This window comes from Hyperoodon ampullatus, assembly GCF_949752795.1.
Source record: "Hyperoodon ampullatus genome assembly, chromosome: 11".
Taxonomy (NCBI): domain Eukaryota; kingdom Metazoa; phylum Chordata; class Mammalia; order Artiodactyla; family Ziphiidae; genus Hyperoodon; species Hyperoodon ampullatus.
In genome coordinates this window covers 63,629,994-63,642,243 of record NC_136924.1, presented here as the reverse complement: position 1 = coordinate 63,642,243, position 12,250 = coordinate 63,629,994, and positions in this window count along the sequence as shown.

Here is a 12,250-nt window from a genome sequence, read left to right as displayed (position 1 = left end):
AATTTACTTTACCCACATCATTGTTTCATAAACTAAACTGTTTCATAATATTGTCAAGAGAAATTTAATAACTCTTTCAAATAACACAAAGCTTAAGTAATACACCTTGCCATTTAAAGAATTTAAAATAGGTAAATTATTTTTATTTTTTATTTTTAATTCACGTTTGAGAAGGAATGACAGTGATGAACTGGGGGAAAAATGCATGATGGAAGTAATATAAATTTGACAGACTCATAGGAAAATAACGTAATTCAGCAGTTCAGTGAATATTACAGCTTTTAAGGGGGAATGTTTATAATTTAGACAACTTGAATACGAATGAAGTTGACAAGTATGACCTTTAAATAGTTTCCTCTTTGATGCTAAGAATAAAACACTTTGCAGAAGCATGCCATGACTGACCTTACTACCTACAATATGATATGCAATATTTTGTTTGAAAAGCTGAAATAAATCAGAAGGAGGTGTTTACTTTGTGAAAAAGAATATGAAAAACATGCCCTTCAATCCTTTTTATAAAGCAAAACACCTTTTTGTCATCTCATTATGTCCCAGATGACTTGACATTTAGCAGCTTAAAATGCAACTGGCAGCTTAAAATGCAACCGGCACTAAATGTTAAGAATTAATCAGTGTGGAGAAAAGGGAACACTCTTGCACTGCTGGTGGGAATGTGAACTGGTACAGCCACTATGGAGAACAGTATGGAGGTTCCTTAAAAAACTAAAAATAGAACTACCATATGACCCAGCAATCCCACTACTAGGCATATACCCTGAGAAAACCATAATTCAAGAAGAGACATGTACCAAAATGTTCATTGCAGCTCTATTCACAATAGCCCGGAGATGGAAACAACCTAAGTGTCCATCATCGGATGAATGGATAAAGAAGATGTGGCACATATATACAATGGAATATTACTCAGCCATAAAAAGAAACGAAACTGAGCTATTTGTAATGAGGTGGATAGACCTAGAGTCTGTCATACAGAGTGAAGTAAGTCAGAAAGAGAAAGACAAATACCATATGCTAACACATATATATGGAATTAAAAAAAAAATGTCATGAAGAACCTAGGGGTAAAACGGGAATAAAGACACAGACCTACTTGAGAATGGACTTGAGGATATGGGGAGGGGGAAGGGTAAGCTGTGACAAAGCGAAAGAGAGGCATGGACATATATACACTACCAAACGTAAGGTAGATAGATAGTGGGAAGCAGCCGCATAGCACAGGGAGATCAGCTCCGTGCTTTGTGACCGCCTGGAGGGGTGGGATGGGGAGGGTGGGAGGGAGGGAGACGCAGGAGGGAAGGGATGTGGGAACAGATGTATATGTATGACTGATTCACTTTGTTATAAAGCAGAAACTAATAATAAATAAATAAATAAATAAATAAAATAAATGAGGTAAAAAAATTAATCAAAAAATTTATATTTCATACTTTAAAGGAAAGAAACATTAATGACACTAAACCAGTGATTTCAATTACCAAAGGAAATGCAGGATTGTTGGACTTAGACTGTTTAAGAACCTTTATATTTTCGTCCAGAATCATTTCCTCTACCTGCTTTATGACCAGAAGAGTAAGTTCTTCATAGTGGAATTCTGACTGTGTCCAGCTATTTGTTATTCAATCTCTCACACATGTGGGAAAAGGGAGACAAATGTAAATCGGAAGAAATACTGATTTGTTTCAAATACAGTTCTTAAAATATTTTTCTGCTCTTGGTTTTATAATACACTGGTTAAAACTTTGAATTTGACAGACTCCTAGAATGAAAATCTTAGCTCAGCCACAAACAAGTTTAGTGAAAATAAAGATCTTATATAAAATCAGTGATTCTCAGTTTTCGCATGTGTAAACGGGAATGATAATACCTACTTTATGAATTGCTCTACTGCAATGGCTACTTTTAAGTGTCAATTTGATTAGACTATTGTCCCAGAAATTTAATCAAACACTAATCTCAGTGTTCCTGTGAAGGTATTTTGTAGATATGGTTAACATTTACAATCAGTTGACTTTAAATAAAAGACTATTTTTGAGGTAGTGTCTTTGTCTGGTTTTGATATCAGGGTAATGATGGTCTGGTAGAATGAATTTGGGAGTGTTCCCTCCTCTTCAATGTTTTGGAATAGTTTGAGAAGGATAAGTATTAGCTCTTCTTTATATGTTTGGTAGAATTCCCCCTGTGAAGTTGCCCAGTCCTGGACTTCTGTTTGCTGGGAGATTTTTTATTAAAAATTCAATTTCATTACTGATGACCAGTCTGTTCAGACTCTATTTCTTCCTGATTCAGACTTGAAAAATTGCATAGTTCTAGAAATTTACCCATTTCTTCTAGGTTATCCAATTTGTTGCCATATAAATGTAGTGTTCTCATGTTTTTTTTATCTCTGTGGTATCCTTTGTTATTTCTCCTCTTTCATTTCTTACTTTGTATTTTTGGGTACTCTATTTTCTTCTTGATGAGTCTGGTTAAGGCTTACCTATTTGTTTCTCTTTTCAAAAAACTAGCTTTTGGTTTCATTAATCTTTTCCACTTTTTTTGTGTGTGTGGTTTCTATTTTATTTATTTACTCTCTGATCTTTATTATTTCCTTCCTTCTGACTTGGGCTTTGTTCTTTTTTTTTCCCCTAATTCTTTTAGATGGTACATTTATTTCTGATATAAGTTAGTTGTTCTTTCTCTTGATTTCCTGAGGAAACTTGTCAGAGATTTATCAATTTTACTAGAACTTCCAAAAAAAATCTTGAGGGTTTTATTTTTACTCATCATTGTATTTTATTTCTTCATTAATTTCTGTTTCTTCTCTTATCTCATTCTTTCTACTTTCTTTGGGTAGAATGTGCTTTTCTTCTATATTCTTTATATTTTTAAATTAATTTTTATTAGAGTATAGTTGTTTTACAATGTTGTATTAGTTTCTACTGTATAGCAAAATGAATCAGCTATACATATACATATACCCTTCCTTTTTGGATTTCTTTCCCATTCAGGTCACCACAGTGCATTAAGTAGAGTTCCCTGTGTCTTCTATATTCTTTAGGTATAGACTTTCTTTTGCAACTACTCTCTCCCTCCCTTCTTTCTCTCTCTTCCTGTTCATCATTATCTCTTTGATTGTGGGTAACAGGGTATTAAATCCATCCACTGAACTTTTAATTTTGATTACTATGCATTTCAGCTGTGAAAGTTCCTAGTTCTCTGCCATGTACTTAATTTTTTATATTTCTAAAATATAAAACATAGTTATTTTATATCTAAGTCTGATGACTCTATTATCTAGAGCTTCTATGATTCTATTTTTATTTTCTGTAACTTTCATTGCTTTTGGTCATGTTGCTCCTTCTTCTCTTCTGGCTGGTTATTTTTTATTGTGTACCACATATCCATGAAAATTGTAGAAATAATTTGAAGTACAACATACTAATCTTTGAGGAACTTATCTTTGCTTCTGCCCTGTGTTTGGGGCATATTCAGTCTGCAATTACTTAATCCAATTTCAGGAATTGAGATTATTTGAGCAAATGGGTTCATCAGAGTTCCCTCTTGTTGTGTTCTTGACACAATAGCCCAACAACGTTAAACTTTAGCTCAGCTTCTTAACCTACTCATTCTCCTCAAGAAAAAAAAAATGATTTAGAAAACAGGGCAAAGGGGCATCAACTGCTAGTCTCATTTCATTGGAATTTCATCCTGTCCAGATCTGCTCTATGTTTCTCCACTAAATTGTCAGGTATCTTTGCCCTCAAACATGTCTGTCCCATACTCTTTCAAGTGAATGGTTGGCCGAAATTATGTGGTCTACCATTACTCAAAGCCTGTATATTGCCTTTGACTCTCCGAAGAGATATTTAATTATTTGAGAACATTTTTGGGAAAAGATAAGCATAAAATTTAGCATTCCATTTAAGTAACTATGAATAGTTTATCACTATCTCCTCTTTGAAACATTTTCTTCACATGCCTATCAGTTCATTTCATTTCTCTCTTGATTATCCTCCTACTTCAATGCCTTCTCCACAGGCTCCTTTGATAAGTTCTCTTTATTTCGTTAACATTGCAGTTCCCCAGGGTTCTGCATCTTGAATTCTCTTTTACATTTATAACCACTTACTTGATGAGCTCAGTCACATGCTTTTATTTACATGCTATGTTTATGTATGTGTTGGCATATTTCAAATTTATATCTCCAGTCAGAATTCTCCTGAGTTCTGAGCAGATTAATCTATCCAATTACCTACTAGATATTTCCAAACTTACCTAATTTCCTACTTGACAGAAACTCAACATGCCCTGAACTGAACTACTGTTCTTGTTCATCCTTAAACCTGCCTTTTGCACAACTTTTTCCTTCTCAGTTAATAAAAGCTCCATCTCCAAGTGAAAACCTTAGCAACATGTCCAACTCCAGTCTTTCTCTTACAGTTTACATGTGCTGTTTGAACACATCCTTTTGCCTTTGTTTTGGAAGAATTAAAAGATCCAGTCTCTTACCATGTCCACTGCTATTTGCCTGGGGCAAGCCACCATTATTTCTAACCTGGATTAATTAATTAGAAGGTTTCAATGCTTCAATCTATTCTTAGCACAACAGCCAAAGTAGTCTTGTCAAGACATAAACCAGATGACATCACTCCTCAGTATATTCCAAAGGCTTCCTCTGACACTTAGGGTAAATGTCAAAGTCCTTTCAATCATTTACCTCCCTAATCTCTTCAAGTGCTATTTTTCCTCTTTTATCAAAGCCCCAGCTTCTTTTACTTCATCAAATATTCAAATAGTTTCTAATTCAAAAACAATAACTAATGAATAAAATGCATAAGGATTAAGTAAAACGATGCATATATAAATATCTGATACAACTGCTAGCAAGTAATGGATAATCGTTTTTTGTTGTTGTTGAACTTTTATTTTTATTATATTTAAAAGGACCATATTTAGGTCACGGAAGCACACACTATTTTAAGGATATATTTCTCCATATCCTTGAATCTGCCTTCCTAAATGCCTTATCTTCAGTGACTCCACAAAATATTGATTAACTTTCTAAAACTGTTATGATTTTTATATGATACTATCTTTTTACCCAAATTAGTTTCCAGCAAAAAAACCCCAAAAAACAAAAAACAAAACTTCCTGTGATTTACAGAAAATTAAGCACTTAAACTTGTTAAGCTCTTCACTGTGTCTGTTTTGGCCTCTTTCAATGTACCTATTAAAAAACTAGTAAACTAGTACACAGATTATTGTTATAGAATTTGTAACTTCCACTAACCATCATTTTTTAAAAATCCATCTGTAAATATTGAGACAGTTATTCATTGATTTTTCCTTGTACAAAGTCAATTACCTGACCATGTTTTGATCCTTAAAGAGGTCTTCTCCAAAGAACACTAGGCGCCAATTACGATTATCTCAGCAATATAACAAATAACTACCTCTGTGAACTTTTAGTCATTGACAGTGGCCTTCCATATTTTGTTCCATATTTACAAGAATTTTACAAGATTATTTGGGCATGAGTTTTACAAAAGAAACCATTGAGAGGTTTAAGGTTAAATTTCATCTAATATCTGATTATTGTGTCGTTGTATTACACAAAAAACAGTAGATGAAGTACTTTCTTAGAGTAAACCTCAACTGTATCTCAGAAGGACTATTTCAATCTGTTCTTTATAATTTATTAGTAAATGTTTTACTACCCAGAGTATTTGAAAAGCATATTAGTAAAATACATTTTATCCTATGAACAGTATATCGAAGACCTCAAAGGAAAAAATGTTTAGTATATTTTTTACTATACAGAGTCCAAAAGAATATAAAATGAAACAACTATATATTCTGAATTAGTCACATATCAATGGTAACTTTAGGTAAATAACAGTCATACAACAGTAGTTTCATAGAAGAATATTAAGGACCATTTGTAAAATAAAATTCAAAAGCAAAATAGATATGAATATTTACTTAAAATAAACAATGACCATTTTCTTACCTTTCTCAAGTCCCAATATCATAGAATAAATCAGAATCTGTTTCTCCTGCAATTTTTTAAATATTCATAGCTATTCCCAGTTCTGAACTTTTTAACAAGACAATATTGAGTTCTTTTGTATTTTCCCTGACCTTTCTTGTCATATATGGACTTGGATATACTGCTGCCATTTCTTTGGGACAAAAATGATCATATTCTTGAAGATTAGGTAAACACTAAACCTGACCATATTTCTACTTTTCTTCAAATTTAATTATTCCACAGAAGAAGGTATAGAAGAATGTAGTCTACTATTTTTATGTGCTTAAATATTTCTTGTCCACTCACTAATTATGAGTTATCCATTTATTCCTTTTTAAGGAGCTACTAGATGCTATACACCCAAGGGTAAATCACGTTGTTCTTATCTTTAACATCCCCTGCAGTCTAATGGGACAACTACCACTATTGCTACTGCTCCTTCTCTGTCTGCTACTACTATAAATTATCCCTTGCATAACACTTAGCATATGCCAGACACAGTTTTAAATTCTTTACATGTACAATTTTATATGCCATATCTCATGTTATTTATTTGTAACAACAATTGTTCTAGTTGAGGTGTCTTCCCTGTAATGGGTAAAAGTGCTCTTCATGAGTGACTGTTATGACTTTTATTTCCACTGAACAGGAATTAGAATGCATTAATAAAGTGGATAATCTTACATAAAAATGCCCTACTGCAAATATTTTAGCAATCATTTGGTAGAGAAAATAACTGAAAAACTGAATATTCATATTTTAAAATAATTTATTTCTCACCCTAAACAAAGATGCAAAAATGGCTACTTAATTCTAGGGGAAATAATAATGCAAGGAAGAGAGTAGAAATTACTTTTTATGGTTTTTCCTATTTACTTACCCATGACAAAGTTAAGCAGTAACCCCCTCCCCTCTGCCCAACTGAACTAACAATTATCTAGTTATCTTGTTTCGTGATGTGTATAAATCTTGTGATATTGCTATTATTGCTATTTCAACTACTGCAAAGGAAAAAAGTTTTGAAAGGTTGTGTCTCATCTAGTGTTACTGAAATAGAATGTAGTTGAATGAAAACAAACATTATAAAGTCTAGCTCAAGATCTTGTGTGCTTAACATTACACTATCTTGCCTTCATATCATCAGATTAATCGTGGATTTAAAATAGGAATTTCAGAGAAGCAAAGTTAGCCATTCTGAATGACCGAGACAAGTAAATGAGTCTACTTAAGAGTATTAGAGACATACAATCACAACAACAATTAAAAAAACAACAAAAAAACTGTTGCACTACTAAATTATGACAAAGAAGAAAAGATGAGACAATATAGTACAGATACGTAGTGGCCTTTGAATTCTCTCTCTGCCACTTAAAAACTGTGTGACCTTAGGCAAATCACTCAACCTCTCTGTGCATCAGTTTCTTCATTTCTAAAAGAGACAATAATAGTAACTACCTCATAATATGGTTGTAAATAAGTGAATTAATATATGTAAATTATGTAACAGTGCCTGATATGTAGCATTATCTGAATTTTAATTACTGACATTACTTCACATTATTGCTCAGTAGGCATTATTACTCAATGTACAAAGACTGTCTTTGTAAAAAGAAAAATATATACATAAGCCTTATATACTTAAAAACCTGTCATTTTATTTATTATAAAAGATTGCTTGGGTTGTGGTCAGTAAGTTGTACTGTGTCCTTAATAAGAGAGCCCTAAAATATTCTATTTGGTCACAGTAAAAAAAAAAAACAATCGTGCCTCTCATTAATGTCTTTATCTGTTCTAAAAAATGTTTTTAAATGGTATGGATATTGATAAACATGTGATGATAATGCATATTTACTTTTTAGTATCAATTGCTGGGAAACACAGAGCCAGTTTTTACTTATCACTCAGAGGTAATTTTTTTTAAACTGACGTTTAACCTGACACAATATTTCAGTCCTCATATTTATTTTTCTGCTCATTAATTCTCTCTTTCAATTTTCAATTGCACTGTATTGTCATTTTCAAGTTTTGCTGATAATATGCACGACAAAAAGCATTAGCTAACAGTTGCAGATTACCTCCTCTGGAACAGACTCTATGATAAATGCCATATGTATATTAATGTATTCAAACACATCAATCATTATAATCTTTGAAGTTGATTCTATTATTATTAGGATAAAACAAGAGAATTGCTCTTTGGGTAGTCTAAGCATGTCAAATAGTAACTTTTCTGTAGATTCTTTAATATTTAGAAAATCAGATTGCCTGCAAATAATTTTTTTAATTCATCCCTTCCAATTTGTATTTCTTTTATTTAATTTTTTTACATATTGCACTAAGACCTTCAGTGCAATGTTGAATAGAAGTGGTTAGAGTGGACAACCATGCCTCATCCTCCATGTCAGAGAGAAGACATTCAGTCTTGGACTATTAATTATGCTGTTAGCTGTGGGTTTTACATAGCTACCCTTCATTATGTTGAGAGTTTTTATCATGAAAGAAGATTGAATTTTGCCAAATTTTTTTATGTTCCTACCAAGGCAATCATATGGCTTTTCTTCTTTAGTCTGTGAATATAGTGAATTACACTGATTTTTGTGTTAACAGAATAATCCCTACTTGGTTATGATGTATTAATCCTTTAATATATTACTAGATTTGATATGCTAACTTTGTGTTAAGGACTTCTGTGTCTAGGGTCATAGATTTTGTTCTTTCATAGTTTTGGGTTTGTTTGGTTTTTCTGGTAATGTCTTCATCTGAATCAGTTATCAAAGTAACATCAGTCTCATAAAATACATTTTGGAGTATTCTTCCCTTTTCAATTTTCTAGAAGTATCTACATAGAATTGGTATTATTTCTTAAATATTTGGTATAATCATCCAGGCAGCAATCTAGGGGTAGTTATTTTTATGCAATTTTTTTGCTATGAAATCAATTTCTTTAATAGATATAGGACTAGTCAGTATATCTATTTCTTCTTGAGTGAGCTTTGGTAATTTTTGTCTTTCAAGGAATTTTTCCATTTTATTTAATTAACCAGACTTCTTGATGGATGTTAATAACATTCTCTTATTATTCTCACTGTGTATGTAGGATGTGCAGTAATGTCACCTCTGTCATTCCTGATATTGAAGATTTATATCTTCTTTCTTTCCTAAGTTTATTGGTCATTTCAAAGAAACTATTTGTTTCATTGTTTTTCTCTACTGTTTTCTGTATGCAAATGTTTATAGCAAATATATAAATCACCTAAACATCTAAATATATACAATCACCTAAAACAGAAAACAACTGAAATGTCCACCAACAGATGAACGAATAAACAAATTGTGGAATACCCATACAAGGAAATACTAGCCAGCAACTACTTTTGATACCTGCAAAACCATGAATGAGTCTCAAAATAATTATGCTGAATGAAAGAAGTCAAACCAAAAAGGTACATATTGCAATGATCCCACTCAATAAAAAAAATCTAGAAAAGGCAAACTATCCAGAGAGCCAGAGAGCAAATCAGTGCTTTCCAGGAGACAGAGGTAGGGAAAAATGGATTTAAAAGGGGTACAAGGGCTTCCCTGGTGGTGCAGTGGTTGGGAGTCCGCCTGCCAATGCAGGGGACACGGGTTCGTGCCCCGGTCCAGGAAGATCCCACATGCCGCAGAGTGGCTAGGTCCGTGGGCCATGGCCGCTGAGCCTGCGCATCTGGAGCCTGTGCTCCACAATGGGAGAGGCCACAACAGTGAGAGGCCCGAGTACCGCAAAAAAAAAAAAGGGGGGGGGGGTACAAGAAAACTTTTTGGAGTGACTACTATGTTTACATCTGAATTATGGCAATGGTTTCTTAGGTATATATGTATTTATGAAAACTCATCAAATTGCGTACTTTAAATGTGTGTAGTTTGCTGTAAATCGGTTACACCTAAATAAACTATAAAATAAAACAGCCAAATATAACAATCTCATATGGTTTAGCCTAATATCTTCTCCATTTCATATAAAAATAACCAGAAAGACAGAAATATAAAATAATTTGCTAAAGTCACAATGCTAGTAAGTTATAGAGATAGGATTCAAAGTCATAGAATATGTCTCCAAAGCCTGAACACTTACACACTACTTAATAGTGCCTCTTTATGTGTTGAGGCACTTTAACAATAACCTTATTGAAACCATATCACACTATTTTCATTCTGCTGAATGTACATGATGGATCAAATAATTTTTCTTTATGAGTTTACTTAAGGGCATATATCTTTAAGTAAGCTCACAAATCAACATATGTATCTATGGAACAAAACTGAATTGTTATTTACAGGTAACATATCTGAGGGGAAATTGTCCTCAGATTGGTAAACACCTATTATCGTGTACTCTTTCTCACATATGTTGTTCATGTATAACAATAATGGAGATTCTGCACTGCTCCCAAGTGCTTTGCCAAGAGTTGGGGCCTATCCCTATTATAATATTTATCATACTTTACTATAATTAGTGATGCATTAGACAATTTCTTTTACTGTAGACAAAAGTTCTTTAAGAAAAGAGTTGTTATATTGACCCTTGTTTACCCAGACTAAGAACATAAACGTTCAGTAAGAATTTGTACAATTAATTAATGTAAAAGATGCATATTTTAGAGAGAAATCTTAAAGATTAAGATTAAACATTACTAAGTAGATAATCTGCTACGGTTGAAACATGAAAACTATCAAAAACTGAGTTTAATTTTAGTAGATGAAAAGATCAGGTTAAGCAGCATGATGGAGCTGCATACTGGAGAGAGATCTGTCTAGTCTCTCAAGAGCAATTACAAAAAATTGAAATATTTTCGAATAATCTTGTGTTGAGTTCACTATGCCACACATATATGACTATGCATATAGTGGTTCTAGAAAATGTACCTTTAAAAATCACACAGAATTTACAGGCAATAATTTGAAGGTTCCCACACATGTTCAAAGCACAACTTTTACATATAAATGTAACTTGGGAAATACTGCATAACAATATTACATTTAAATTTTTTCTCTAATACAAAACAATTGATACAGAAATGATGAAGGTTCTGTATTTCAGAATTCCTCAGGTTAATATATACTCATATAGCATAAGATTTACAAATCTTAAATGATAGTATCATATGAAAAGAGAGAATTAAAAATCTTGAATATTATATCACTTTTACTCAAAAACAAAAGTATTATTCCGAGACACAGGAATTCGATATTATCATGATTAACAATCTGCAATCATTCTCACCATCTTATTTAACTATCCTTTCCTTTAAATCAACTTAATCTTATTTTCCCCTCATTTTATCTTTCCTCTTAATTAATACCCAATCCCTATTGGGACACAACCCCCAAATATTCTACTTATAAAGCTCCCAAATTATTACATGTAATTTTAATTATGATTAACTAGCATGGGTGAAATATTCATTGCAAAGGGAATAATCCAATTACATCTAAAAAACTCTACTTGACTCTGGTATTTACCTGTCACCCTGCATTTTATTTCTAAAGCCTAGTTACCCAGCAAAATACTCCTAAGTACTTTTAGCAATTTTCTGTGAACATGAGAGAAGTAAGAAACTCCAAATGCCATGTCTCCAATCTGCTGCTTATCCTTAAACTCCAAGTGAGTTTTAATCATGTATATACAAGTAATGTAATGATGTATTTATTGTAAATGTATATAAAGAACTATGAACACAATGAATGTTAAATTTGAAGATGAGAGGAAAAACCATTTCTTGGAAATTTTCAAAGGAATTATTTAAAAACTATTTTCACAACTATAAGACCCTGAGTGTAATGCAGGTAGAAAATATGCAGATGTAGGAGAAAGATTTATTGATGAGAACTCTTGGATAAGAGCTCTTGCAATCTGTAAGCACTTCAGAGGTAGAGTCCACTTATCCCCAGAAGGGTGATGAAGTGATATCCCTGGAGCCCTCTGAAGAGGAAGACAAAGAGAATCTGGCCCTGTCTCAGGCTACCATCGAGCTCAAGTGTTCTGTACCAGCCTGGCAGAGATGGCTGCATGAGGGTAGGCCTGCATTCCCGGTATTCATCAACACAAGGTGTATGCCAGGATTTCCTATAAACTGGTTTATATATTTTATATATTTCTGGCAAGAAAGAAACAGTGTGTGTACAGACTGGAGGTTCTCACCACTTCCTCCTTAGGTTCGATTAATTTGCAGAGTG